The 14,918-nt window shown below is 36.9% G+C and overlaps 1 pseudogene across 1 annotated transcript; it reads left to right on the top strand.

Annotated features, from left to right (window-relative positions):
* The first annotated feature begins 13,151 nt into the window (after positions 1 to 13,151).
* Positions 13,152 to 14,208, top strand: LOC308340025 (glyceraldehyde-3-phosphate dehydrogenase-like; annotated as a pseudogene). Its single transcript has one exon. The product of its transcript is annotated as a glyceraldehyde-3-phosphate dehydrogenase-like (transcript).
* Positions 14,209 to 14,918: the final 710 nt, after the last annotated feature.

Raw genomic sequence — 14,918 nt, 5'->3', positions numbered from 1 at the left:
ATGCCTTGTGGGAACTAATATAAAGTCAACACTGGTGAGGTATTCCTGCCAAAAATGCTTCATCTATACTTGAAATTTACTAAGAGGGTAGATCTTAAATTTTCTCAACACACACACATATACACACACAATGGTAACTATGTAGAGGTGATGGATGTTGTTTAGTTTGATTGTGATGATCTTTCCACAGTATATACATATACCAAAACATAAAATTGTACACCTTAAATATAAAATCTCTATATGTCAAAGATACCCCAATAAAGTTATTTTTAAAAATCTCATCTGAATCTCCTCAAGACTTTAGACCTAACTTCCAGCTTTATAGAAATAGAGGACATAGGAGAACAAACTGAATTGTGTCATAAGGAAGTCTTTTTTACTTTTAAATCCAAAATGTATGATATTTCTCAAAACAGTGCTTTCTCTTCAAAAAACCAATGTCATGGGGAAAAACAAACATGGAGGGTTGTGACTAAACTAGACATAGATTCTAGAGACATAACAACCAAACACAGTCCTTGAGTCTTAAGTGTATCCTGGTTTGAAAATCATCTATTAAAGATACTCTGGAGACCCCTTAAGATATTTGTATATAAGTAAATAATATATGATATTAAGTATAGTTATTTATTTTCTTAGTTATAATGGTATTGTAATTATGTGGAAGTTTGTTCTTATTTTTAAGAAATGCATGCTAGAATATTTAGTTAAGTGTGATGATTTCTGCAAGTTATTTTAATGGTTCAGTAAAAATACATTTTGTATATAAAATTATATAAAAATTATATATATAATGTGTATAAATAGGTATAAAATTATATAAAATATATAAAAATATATTTTATATATAAATTCTAATAATATATAAATCAAATAGATACAAAAACATGTATACAAATATACATACATAGTGTTATTAGAGTGAAGAGAAGATATATACATCTGTAAAACATATAATGAAGTGCTTAAGAACAAACCTTATAAGATGATTCTAATAAGATAATTGAAATTTGCATTCAGCACAATGTTATTTCATTCAGTGGAAGACACACCAATTCTGTAATACCTACACTGAACTACTTAAGAACATTTCTTAGGGGCACCTGGGTGGCCTATGCCTTTGGCTCAGGTCATGATCCCAGGGTCCTGGGGTCAATCCACATTGGGCTCTGTGTCAGCAGGAAACCTGCTTCTCCCTCTCCCTCTCCCACTCCCCTTGCTTGAGTTCCCTCCCCCCAACCTCTCTGCCAAATAAATAAATAAAATTTTTTAAAATATGTTTCAAAAAAGTTTCTTGTAAGACAGACTTAGCATAGTATTATTTAAGTAAGTGGAACACATTCCCATTTAACTTCACTGAATCCTGGTTAAGGATATACAGGTGCCTATTATGCTATTTCACCTTTTCTGTATGTTTGAAAGGCCTTTATAAATGACAGATAAAAGAAGCCAGAAAAAAGTAGGAACCCAGTGAGAGAAACACTGTTGTTAGTAATAGCTATTTACTGATCACCTACTGTAACTAGAAACCATACTAGTTTCTGTACATACATTATTCATTTTTTAAAAATTGTGGTAAAATACTTTTTACAAAGTGTTTTCTTAAATTGTGGTAAAATATACATAATATAAAATTTACTATCTTAACTATTGTTATGTGTACAGTTCAGTGGTATTAAGTACATTCATGTTCCTGAGCTGCCATTACCACCATCCAGCTACAGAATTCTTTTCATTTTACAAAACTGAATCTCTATACCTATTAAACAAGAACTTCTTCCTTTCCCTTTCCCCAAGCTCTTGACAGTCACCATTCTACTTTTTGTATGAATTTGACTACTCTAGGTACCTCATACAGTGGAATGATAAGTGTATTTGTCTTTTCAACTAATTTCACTCAGTGAAATATCCTCAAGATTCATCCATGTTGTAGCATGGGTCAAAATTTGCTTCCTTTTTTAAGGCTGAATAATATTCCTGTGTGTGTGTGTGTGTGTGTGTGTGTGTGTGTGTGTGTGTCCCAAATTTTATTTATTTTTTTATTCATCCATTGATGGATACTTATTTTTGCCTTTTGGCTACTATGAATAATGCTACTATAAATATGAGTGTACAAATTATCTCTTCAGGATCCTGCTTTTGGATATATATCCAGGAGTGTAATTACTGAATCCAATGAGAGTTCTAATTTACATTTTTTGAGGAATTATCATACTTTTTTTTTTCATAACAGATACACTATTTTACATTCCCACAAACAGGGCACAAGGATTCCAATTTTTCCATATTCTTACCAACATCTCTTATTCTCTGGATTTTTTTCTCATACTAGCCATCCTAATGAGTATGAGATGACATCAGTTGTTTTGTGGTTTGGGTTTGAATTTCTGTAATGATTAGTGCTGTTGAGCACCTTTTCATGTGTCTATTGGTAATTTGTATATCTTTGAAGAAATCTCTATTCAAGTACTTTTCTCATTTTTAATTGAGTTTTCTGTCTTATTGTTGAGTTGTAAATGTTCTGTATATATTCTGGTTATTAATCCTCTATCAGGTATATTATTTGCAATATTTTCTCCCATCCATGGGTTATTTTTTCCCACTATAGACTGTGCAGTTCAAAGTTTTTAATTTTGATACAGTTTAATATATCTATTTTTTCTTTTTTTGCAACCTGATTGTTTTTCATATCACTCTGAGAGATTGGTATTATAGCCAAATTTTATACATGAATAAACTAAATCTTGGGGGAAACAATTAACTTGGCCAAGTCTACCAACTCCTACAAGGCGAAGCTGAGTTTCAACTTCAGTTCTGTGTGTCACCATTCTGCAATAAGAGTTCTGTTATTTATGTTGTTACAAAATTAAGAATTAATTAGAATAAACTTTCTGTCCCATCCTGAATGTGCAGATTTGTCAGTTAACATAGAGTCTGGTTAAATTAAGAGAATCTCTTCCCCAAATGCAGAGCTTGGCCAGCCAAATGTCTCATATATTATCTTCGACATGAAAGTACTTAGAATCAGAAAAAGATAAATAGTCACGCAAGACTTCTGGCAGACTGTCATTTTTTGGAATAACTAAGACAAGACTTGAAGGGGTTAAGACTGATAGGGATTGTCTGAATATGACAACAGTTCCATTGTGTGAGATAGTCTCAAAAATTACACTCAACAATCTACAGAATTGCTAAAGAGAGTTTGATGTTCACCTTCTCAGTAAATAAGAATGAGGAATAATTTAATTAAAATAAAAAGTATCCTTCACAGAGACCATAAAAAAAAAACAACCCCCCCCTTTTTTTTGCCTAATTTTCTGAACCATGAGCTTTCGTCTAGAAGGAGCCTAAGGTCATAAATTAATCTAAGTCATGAATCCCTCATAACAAAGCATAACCTGGATCGATTTTCTTCTGAACTCCTGACCGTTCTTTGGAATGAAAGAGAAAGCAAGTTTAAGGATCTTCTTTTATAGTGTGTATATCTGTCGAGCTTACCATCTGAGCTTCTTATGAATTTTATTCTGATTATAGGAGACAATGAAAATATTTTAGTGGAAACTTAAACACTTCCAACATATCAAAAAGACAATATTGTCTGATTTCAAAAAGAGAAGTCTACATTTACAGATTTAAATGAGTGTAGTTTGCATATTGGAATCTGACAAGATCTATTTTAAAATATACATGAACTTTGACCAGCAGACTTACTTTTCATAAGCTTATCATTTAACAACAAAGAAACCAGGGGGGTTGTAAACAATCTTAATGCTCATCAATAAAGGAACACTTGATCTGTGCATTTATACAATGGAAATTGTGCTGCTATTTTAAAAATAAATTAGATCTTTATGTATATAATTAAAGAAATGATATTTCTCTTCAGTGAAAACAACAAATTATGGAAATGTATATATTTTACCCTATTGTGAGCTCAGAAAGGAAGTGTAGACAGTGGCATGTTAACATGGGTTATTTTAGGACTGGAGGAAGAGTTGAAGGAAATATGACCGGTGTCTTTAACTCTCCTATTATCATTTTTTGCATCAACAAAGTACCACTTTGTAATGTTGTATATAATAAAAAACAAAATGAAACATAAAATTCTGTTCCGGCCTCAAAGTACAATTACTAAGATCAAATTCTAGGCAATGGAATTAATTCACTTTCCTTTTCCTAAAAGTTAATCACAAAAAGGGAATTTTTAAATTTTTATTTTTTTTTAATTTACTTATTTTTTTACTTTGAATGAACTAAATAACCTGAAAACTGTTTTGTGAGATCATGGACACTTAATCCTAACTTGATTGCATATAAGGGGGAAACAGGGAGCCTAATGTATATTAAAATAAACATCTACTATGGATTTAATAAATGCTTTTTCATTGGCTCATCTGTAAAATGAGATATATTCCCTTAGAATAGTGCCAGACACGTAATGAATTTTCAGTAAATGAGTTAGGCACATTGCTATAGGATTCAGTTACTGCCCTCCAGAAGATCTTAGTGGAAAAAAAAAAAAAATCTTAGTGAAGTAGGGAGACAAACTTCTAAAAATTAGTCAGTAACTTAGCTAATGAAAATTCCTCTGCAAAGGATCACAAACATTTTTAATTGTCCCTCAAGTGACATGGTTTGTAGTAGCTTGGAGATCAGGTAAGGACTGTCAGTGTATATAGTTACTTAGAATGTCATTATTGGCCTAAGTCTGAAAGGAGAGCAAATGTGAGAAGAAAAAGATGACTGTTTTCTTTCATACCTGGATACAAGCATATGGTATATTCAAAAAAGTTGAGATGAGAGACTTCTTGGGAAGATGACAGAGTAGAAAGATCCTAAGCTCATCTTGTCCCACTGTTACCACTAGATAACCTCCACATCAGTGTAAACTACCTAGGAAAAATGACCCCAAAATAGGCAGAACAAACTCTCCACAGCTAAATGTAGAAAAGAGCCACATTGGAGAGGGTAGGAAGGGTGGAGACATCATCTGGAGCCAAACTGACACACACAACTGTCCCCAGAAAGGAAGGACATGGTGGGCACAAAAAAAAGAAACAACCCCCCAAACCAGGTACCCTAGGCATGGGGAAGATGAATCTCCATAACATTGGCTTTAAAAACCAGAAAGGCCTAAGTTGGTTAGTTTTTGTAATCACTGGGTATTAACACCTAAAACTTTAACAAATCAGCAAACTCAGTTCTGGGACAGCTAGGAGGGTGAGAGAAAACAAAGCTTTTATGCTGCCCTTAAGGAGGCAGCATAACAAATAGCCCTACTGAGATACAGCATAGAAGCAGCAATTTGAAAAATACTTGGGGTATATGGGAAGGAGATGTATTTACTAATCTCAGAGCATGTGCTGGAGGGACAGGATTATTTGGGAGACTTCTCCAAGAACAAAAGAGCTGTCAGGTGCTATTTCCTGTCCCTGCTTCCAAGCCTACATACCCAGACACCTGCAAAAACCAGTGCAGTACTAACATTCTCTACCTAGCTTCCTAATTGTGTGCCCCCAACCCCACATTCATCTAGGGACCTACTTCCTCCAATCCAGCAGTCCTCACCTAGAATTTTCTCAGGTGGCTGCAGGTCCCTTCCTGCAGCAGATCAGTGTGAACCTTGCTGGCACAATATGTCTTGCCTGTGTGTTTCCTACAGACCTGCCCCCTTGATATGCCCTTGGCTGAAGCTCTTCCAAAACAGTGCCACAAGCCTGGCAGTGTCAACAGGGGCCAACATCACTCCAAAGTGACTCTTGCCCCAGGGAGAAGGGAAGATAACCACACATTCCAGTCTGATTGCAGACCCAGCAGTGGGCTGGGACAGACATCTAGTCTGACTGTGGGTCTTGCCCACCAATGAAAGCTTCTCAAGGGACAACACCGGGAAAGCACCTGGCAGTTTGGTGCTACTGCATCTATGGCAAATGCCTGGTCTGACTCAACTCAAGCCCAAGGCAGTACCAGACTGGCCCAGTAACAGCACAGGGACAAAACCCTGCCCACAACAAACAAAGAGAGCCATTTCAGACAACTGGACTGAAGGCAAAAACATCTGAAGCACAACAGTAGGACACATACAACACATATAGGACACACTCATTAAGCACCAATCTCTGGCGAACAGGTAACATTGTACTGTGCAGGGCACTACAGAACTTCTTCCTCATATGGCCAGGGCTTTCAAGAGAAGGAAACATATCTGACTTTCTTAACTTATAGAAACATTCACAGAGAGACAAAATGAGGAGGTAGAGGAATATGTCCCAAATGAAATAACAGGACAAAATCACAGCAAGAGAACTATGAAAGACTTCAGTGAGACCCTTAACAAAGAGACATAAAATATAAAAAATAATTAATTACAGCTGAAGAACTCAGTAACTGAAGTTAGTAATACACTAGAGAAAATAAATTGTAGACTAAAAGAAGCAGAAGAATGGATTAGCAACCTGGAAGAGAAAATAATGGAAAATAACCAAGCTGAACAGGAGAGAGAGAAAAAAATAACAATAAATGAAAATAGATTAAAGGAACAAGGGAACTCCAGCAACACCATCAAGCATACTAACATTTGCATTATAGGGATCCCAGAAGTGGAGGAGAGAGAAAAGTGGGCAGAACATTTATTTGAAAAAAATAATAGCTGAAAATCTCCTGAATCTTGGGGCACACACGGAAATCTAGATCTAGAAGGCACAGAGAGCACCCAATAAAATCAACCCAAGGAGGTCTATACCAAGACAAATAGTAATTAAAATGGCAAGAAGTAATGATAGAGAATTTTAAAAGCAATAAGAGAAAATAGTTACATACAAGGGAAACCCCATAAGGCTAGTAGCTGATTTTTTAGCAGAAACCAGAAGGCACTGGCATGATATATTCAAAGTGCTGAAAGAAAAATAACCTGCAACCAAGAATACTCTACCCAGTAAGGCTATCATTCAGAATAAAAAATGAAATAAAGAGTTTCCCCAAACACACAAAAGTTACAGAAATTCATGACCACTAAACCAGCCCTATAAGAAATGTTAAAAGGGAGTCTTTGAGTGGAAAAGAAAGACCATAAGTGGGAGTAAGAAAAGTAAAAAGCACAAAAACAGTAACATTAAGTATATCTATAAAAATTGGTCAAGGTATTTACAAAAGGATGTAAAATATGGGGAAGAGAGGAATAAGTAATGGATGCAAACTTTAGCCCTAACCATCAATTTAATATAGACTGTTGTATGCAGAAGAGGTTGTATATAAACCAGTGGTAGCCACAAATCAAAAAACAGGTAATAGAGATGCAAGAAATAAACAAAAGGAATCCAAGTACATCACTAAAGAAAGCCAGCAAACTATGAGGGATGAGAGCAAGAGAAGCAAGGAATAGAGAAGAACTCAAAAACAACTACAGGATAAGTAACAAAATGGCAATAAATACATACCTATCAATAATTACTTTGAATGTAATTGGACTAAATGCTCCAACCAAAAGACATGGGATGACATAAGAATAAAAAAACAAGACCCATCTATATGCTGTCTATAAAAGATTCTGACCTAATGACACATGCAGACTGAATGCGAAGGGATGGAAAAACATTTATAATGCAAACAGAAGTGAAAAGAAAGCTGGAATAGCAATACTTATATTAGACGAAATAAACTTTTTTTTTAATTTTTATTTATTTATTTGACAGAGATCACAAGTAGGCAGAGAGGCAGGCAGAGAGAGAGAGGAAGGGAAGTAGGCTCCCTGCTGAGCAGAGAGCCCGACATGGGGCTTGATCCCAGGACCCTGAGATCACGACCCGAGCCGAAGGTAGAGGCTTTAACCCACTGAGCCACCCAGGCACCCCTAGATGAAATAAACTTTAAAACAAAGACTATAATGAGACAAAGAAGGATACTTCATAGTCATAAAGAGAACAATCCAACAAGAATATATAACTGTTGTAAATATTTAGACACTTAACATGCATCCAAATATATAAAGGAGCTATTAACAACATAACAGAAGTAACTGATATTAATACACTAATAGTAGGGGACTTGAACATTTCAATTACATCAGCAATTAAAAAAAATCACTCATCATCAAAGAAATGCAAATCAAAACCATGATGAGATATCACCTCACATCTGTCAGACTGGCTAAAATCAAAAACACAAGAAGCAAGTGTTGGTGAGGATGTGGAGAAAAAGAAATCCTCATGCTCTGTTGGTGGGAATGCAAACTGGTACAGACCCTGTGGAAAACAGTAGGGAGGTTCCTCAAAATTTAAAAATAGAATTTCCACATGATCCAGTAATCAAACTACTAGGTATTTACCAAAGAATGTGAAACATTAATTCGAAAGGATATATGGACTCTTATAGCTATAGCAACATTATTTACAACAGCCGAATTATGGGAGTAATCCAAATTTCCATCAATAGATGAAAAGAAGTGGTATATATTCATTGGAATATTGCTCGGCCATAAAAAAATAAAATCTTGCTGTTTACAGCAACATGGATAAATCTAAAGGGTATCAATCTAAGTGAAATAGTCAGTCAGAGAAAGACAAATATGATATGATTTCACTCATGTGGAATTAAAGAAACAAAACAAATGAACCAAGATAAAGAAGCAAACAAAAAAACAGACGCTTAACTATAGAGAACAAACCAGTGGTTACCAGAGTGGGGGTGGTTGGGGGATGGGTGGAAAAGATAAAGGGGATTATGAATACACTTTTCATGACAATCCCTGAGTAATACATAGAATTGTTGAATCACTATATTGTACACCTGAAAGTAATATAACACTGTAATGTTAACTCTGTGGAATTCAAATGAAATTTTTTAAAATTTGGAAGGAGTTTTTAACTACTTTCATATAAATTTTTATAATAAATTGATATAAATGTATAATTCAGATAAAAAGAAGATGACTTTGGGCATTAATTCCATGAGAAGAGCAAGTAATGAGGAAATGTCTGGCAAACCTTTTTATTCCTACTGATGCCATCAGCACTTTATTTCATTAATGACTGACTATAAGCAATATGATTTTATTAAATGCAGATTAATATCCAGGCCCTGTTTGTAGTTCATTTGAGCTAACAACTTTTGTGAGGCCAACCAACTGTGACTACTCCCTCAATTTCTAACAATAAATAAACATATTAACCATTTGAATTTCCTAAATTTGCACGTCCTATGACAAAGAATTCACTATATCTCCCCAAATCCCTCATGGATTAAATTGTGTTACTCAAAAATGTATGTTGACATCCTAACCCCCAGTACTTAAAATTTTCTAACTATAATATTAAAACAAGCTCTTCAATTGCTCCAGGTAAAACCAGAAATGACAATGAGGAAATATTGAATGATGTATCAAAGCAAATAGTTTTTTTATGTGATAGTTTTAAGTTGTTTAGCCTAATATTAAAACAAAGCAAATTACCTGATTGTCCCTACCACTCAAACCCAAAGTTCACACCCCAAGATTTTAATCTGCAGGCTTTCCAAGGATCCAATTGTCCAGTTAGATGGACTTTTTTAAAGTCAAAAATATAAAACAAGGAACTAGGCAGGAATCTTCAAATTATGTCAGTTGGCATGAAAGTGTGAGTATTCTCTTTAAAATGACATGAAAATTAGTCTATATCATTTAAAGAAAAGCTACTGAGTGCCTGCTACATGCTTTTGACTGGGAAAATTGGGCAGCTATATGTAGAAGAATGAAACTCGACCATTCTCTTACACCGTACACAAAGATAAACTCGAAATGGATAAAAGACCTCGACGTGAGACCAGAATCCATCAGAATCATAGAGGAGAACATAGGCAGTAACTTCTTCGATATCAGCCACAGCAACTTCTTTCAAGATATGTCTCCAAAGGCAAAGGAAACAAAAGCAAAAATGAACTTTTGGGACTTCATCAAGATCAAAAGCTTCTGCAAGCAAAGGAAACAGTCAACAAAACAAAGAGGCAACCCACAGAATGGGAGAAGATATTTGCAAATGACAGTACAAACAAAAGGCTGATATCCAGGATCTATAAAGAACTTCTCAAACTCAACACACACAAAACAGATAATAATGTCAAAAAAAGGGCAGAAGTCATGAACAGACACTTCTCCAATGAAGACATACAAATGGCTATCAGACACAGGAAAAAATGTTCATCATCACTAGCCATCAGGGAGATTCAAATCAAAACCACATTGAGATACCACCTTACACCAGTTAGAATGGCCAAACTTAGCAAGACAGGAAGCAACATGTGTTGGAGAGGATGTGGAGAAAGGGGAACCCTCTTACACTGTTGGTGGGAATGCAAGTTGGTACAGCCAATTTGGAGAACAATGTGGAGATTCCTTAAGAAATTAAAAGTAGAGCTTCCCTATGACCCTGCAATTGCACTACTGGGTATTTGCCCCAAAGATACAGATGTAGTGAAAAGAAGGGCCATCTGTACCCCAATGTTCATAGCAACAATGGCCACGGTTGCCAAAAGTGTAAAGAACCAAGATGCCCTTCAACGGATGAATGGATAAGGAAAATGTGGTCCATATATACTATGGAGTATTATGCCTCCATCAGAAAGGATCAATACCCAACTTTTGTATCAACATGGATGGGACTGGAAGAGATTATGCTGAGTGAAATAAGTCAAGCAGAGAGAGTCAATTATTATATGGTTTCACTTATTTGTGGAGCATAACAAATAACATGGAGGACATGGGGAGATGGAGAGAAGGGAGTTGAGGGAAATTGGAAAGGGAGATGAACCATGAGAGACTATGGACTCTGAAAAACAATCTGAGTGCTTTGAAAGGGAGGCGGGTGGGAAATTGGGGAGCCTGGTGGTGGGTTTTATGAAGGGCACATATTGCATGGAGCACTGGGTGTGGTGCATAAACAATGAATTCTGTTACACTGAAAAGAAATGTAAAAAAATTTTTAATTTAATTTAAAAAAAATTAATGGTGTGTTACATTTATGAAATGTGGTTTAAGAGTCTCTTCCCTGTTGGGTTAATTTTTATTCTTTTTTTTTTTTTTTTAAGAGAGAGGGAGAGGGCAAGAGAGCGAAGGAGGAGGAGGAGAGGCAGAGAGAGAGGCAGAAAGAGAATCTTAAGTAGGCTCCACACCCAGCACTGAGCCCAACGCAGGACTTGATCTCATGACCCTACGATCATGACTATCATGACTTGAGCCAAAATCAAGAGTCAGATGCTTAACCAACTGAGCCACCCAGGTGCCCCTGGTTAATTTTTATTCTCCAAGGTTCTTAATCTTAGAAATTTTCCATTAAAATTTGCCTATAAAGCTAAGAGATAGTGGTCATATACATGAGTCAATTTGCAGAATTCACTTAGAAACCATTTAAGTTTGAACATTTTTATTTCCTAATTCAAAAAGCAATTCAGAATTCCAAATTAATTGATAGCATACAACTTTCTTTAAGTCAACATCCGTCCATTTTTTTAATCTTACACCTTTGATTTCCACCCACATGACTTAGCTTTTGTCATGGTAAAATAGATAATAACACAAGGTTAACAAGGAGAGCAACATCTGTGCTGATTATTCAGAGAAGCACAATATTTCTCATCTTCGTATGTTTGTTGGAAGCAGAAATCATTTTTCTCTTCGTTTCCATAGATACAGTACATCTGATTATTAATCAGAATGATAGACCGTAAATTACAGAGCCAGTAAAATATCATCTGTCCTTACCTAATACTCCAAACATTTTCTTATTTATTAATTGGTTCCATTTTTATACTGTATATTATTTTGAAGGCCAGTTTGATTTAAATTTAGATACATTTCAGATATACATATATATATAAACAATGGTCTTACTATGCTTAACAATAAATAAAACATGATCAAAGAAAGATGCTATACAGATTGTATGAAATAATGTGTCCCTGTTTCTAAGAAGACAGGCAGAAAGACAATGTTTTCTTTATCCCTCTGTTGAAATCACTTCAGGTTCTTGGTGCATCTTTCTCCCACAAATTATGGTCTATTCACTCAGTTTTCCTCCTCAGTATAAAAATCTAGAATGTTTAAAGACAATATATATTTTATAAACTCCACAACTGAGTGACAATTATTTTATGGAAAGTAGAAAGAACTTAAGGTAACACTAAAGAGCAATAACTAGAGGGAATAAGAAGAGAATTATACATAACACTGGAGAGCACATCTAAACGTGAACATTTTGACCTCCTTTACTCAGCCACCACACACCACACACCACTAACACCAGAAGACTGGTTTCCATTGCTCTCCATGACCTTGGTTCTGAACCACTCTCCTGGACCTCAATTTGAACTGCTTCCAAATATCCTAGTTATTTACATTTGCTACTCATTTTTTTCCACTACTTTCCCCTAAAGATACTTTAGGGGAAAGTATAACCTGTTACAATAAACACAATATTATTTACACCAGAGTTTCTCAGTCTTGACAGTATTGATATTTTGAACCACATAACCCTTGGTTATGGGGGCACTGACCCTCCTGCACTATACAATTTTTAGCAGCATCCCTGACTCGTACCCACTAGGTCTCCTAACACCACTCATCCCAAATCTTATCAATCAAAATGTCTCCAGATATCGCCAGATATTCACTGGCAGGCAAAGTCAATCATCCCTATTTGAAAACCACTGGTTCACATTGACATTTACTTATTTATGCATTGATCCATTCAATAAAAGTCTATCAGAGGCATGTTTTGTGTCAAGTATTGAACTACAACTGTTAAGAAAGATGTAGTGTTTGCCCTCTCCTATCCTGAGTCTAGTTATAAGTATGAACAAGTAAACTGTCAATTACAATTTAGTATATAAAATATTATCACACGGGGCGCCTGGGTGGCTCAGTGGGTTAAAGCCTCTGCCTTCGGCTCAGGTCATGATCCCAGGGTCCTGGGATTGAGCCCTGTATCGGGCTCTCTGCTCAGCAGGGAGCCTGCTTCCCTCTCTTTCTCTGCCTGACTCTCTGCCTACTTGTGATCTCTGTCTGTCAGATAAATAAATAAATAAAACCTTTAAAAAATAAAATAAAATATTATCACAGAGGTAGGAACAAAGTGCTACTGGAGCATAAAGAACAAAATATTGCCTCTCTGCTCCTCCCTTTCGACAGACAGCTGCATCTTCTGGTGTTGTGACAGCTGCATCCCCAAGACACAATGGGAAGGTCAGAGTGAATAGATTTGGCCATATTGGTCACCTGGTTACCAGGGCTGCTTTTAACTCTGGCAAAGTAGATCTTGTCACCATCAATGACCCTTTCATTGACCTCAGCTACATGGTCTACATGTCCCTGTATGATTCCACCCATGGCAATTTCCATAGAACAGTCAAGGGTGAGAACAGAAAACTTGTCATCAATGGAAAGTCCATCTCTGTCTTCTAGGAGCGAGATCCCACGAACATCAAATGGGGTGATGATGCTGGTGCTGAGTATGTTATAGAGTCCACTGGAGTCTTCGCCACCTTGGAGAAGGCTGGGGCTCATTTGAAGGTTGGGGCTAAGAGGGTCATCATCTCTGCTCCTTCTGCTGATGCCCCCATGTTCCTGATAGGTATAAACCAGGAGAAGTATGACAACTCCCTCAAGACTGTCAGCAATTCCTCCTGTACCACCAACTGCTTGGATCCTCTGGCCAAGGTCATCCATGACAATTTCAGCATCATGGAGGGACTCACAACCCCTGTCCATGCCATCACTGCCACCCAGAAGACCGTGGACAGCCCCTCTGGGAAGCTGTGGCGTGACAGTCAGGGAGCTGCCCAGAACATTATCCCTACCTCCTCTTGGCACTGCCAAGGCTGTAGGCAAGGTCATCCCTGAGCTGAATGGGAAGCTCACTGGAATGGCCTTCCATGTCTCCACCTGCAACGTGTCTGGAATGGATCTGACCTGCCACCTGTACAAAGCTGCCAAATACAATGACTATCAAGAAAGTGGTGAAGCAGACAACAAAGGGCCCCCTCAAATACATCCTGGGGTACACTGAGGACCAAGTTGTCTCCTGCAATGTTAACAGTGACACCCACTCTTCCACCTTCAATGCCAGGTCTGGCATTGCTCTCAGTGACCACTTTGTCAAGCTCATTTCCTTGTATGACAATGAATTTGGCTACAGCAACTGGGTGGTGGACGTTATGGTCCACATGGCCTCCAAGGAGTAAAAGCCCCCTAGACCACCAATCCCAGTGAGAGCAAGAGGAAGAGAGAAGCCCTCAGCTGCTGGGGAGTCCCTGTCCCAACTTATCCCCCAAAACACAGAATCTCCTGACCTCCACCATTTCCATCCCAGACCCCCTGAAGAAGGGGAGGGGCTTTGGGAGCCCTACATTGTCATGTCCCATCAGTAAAGTATATTGTACCCAGCCAAAAAAAGAAAGAAAGAAAGAAAGGAAAAGAAAATACTACTAAGGCACCTACTAAGTTGGCCAGGTTGGGGATTGGGGGAGTCCAGCTTTTCACAAAGAAAGAGGTACTTAAGCTGATATGTGGAAATTAGTTCAGTGAAAATTTTAAAAAGGACAGAGTGTTCTAGGCAAAGAGAACAATTATGTGAAAGCATGGAGTTGAGAAAGCAGGTCAGCATTACTGAGGTACTCAGAACTGTAAGCAAGGACCAAGTCATATGAGGTCTTATGTTTCATTTAAAGGAGTTTTTACCTTATCCTAAGGACAGGGTGAGCTATGCTCTTGCTCTTCAGGGAAGTGACTCTGACTGGCTGACTTTTGTAACTTCAGATAAATGTCCTTCCAATTTAAATCAGTCTTGAGTACATGTACACCTGTCCAAAACTTCTCCAAGTTCTTTACTCTTTTACCAGGAACAAAACAAACCATCAATCTTCCCAGTCTATCCATTAAAAAATGTGAAATT

This window comes from Martes martes, assembly GCF_963455335.1.
Source record: "Martes martes genome assembly, chromosome: 3".
Lineage (NCBI taxonomy): Eukaryota > Metazoa > Chordata > Mammalia > Carnivora > Mustelidae > Martes > Martes martes.
This window is presented reverse-complemented; position numbering and strand designations above follow the sequence as displayed.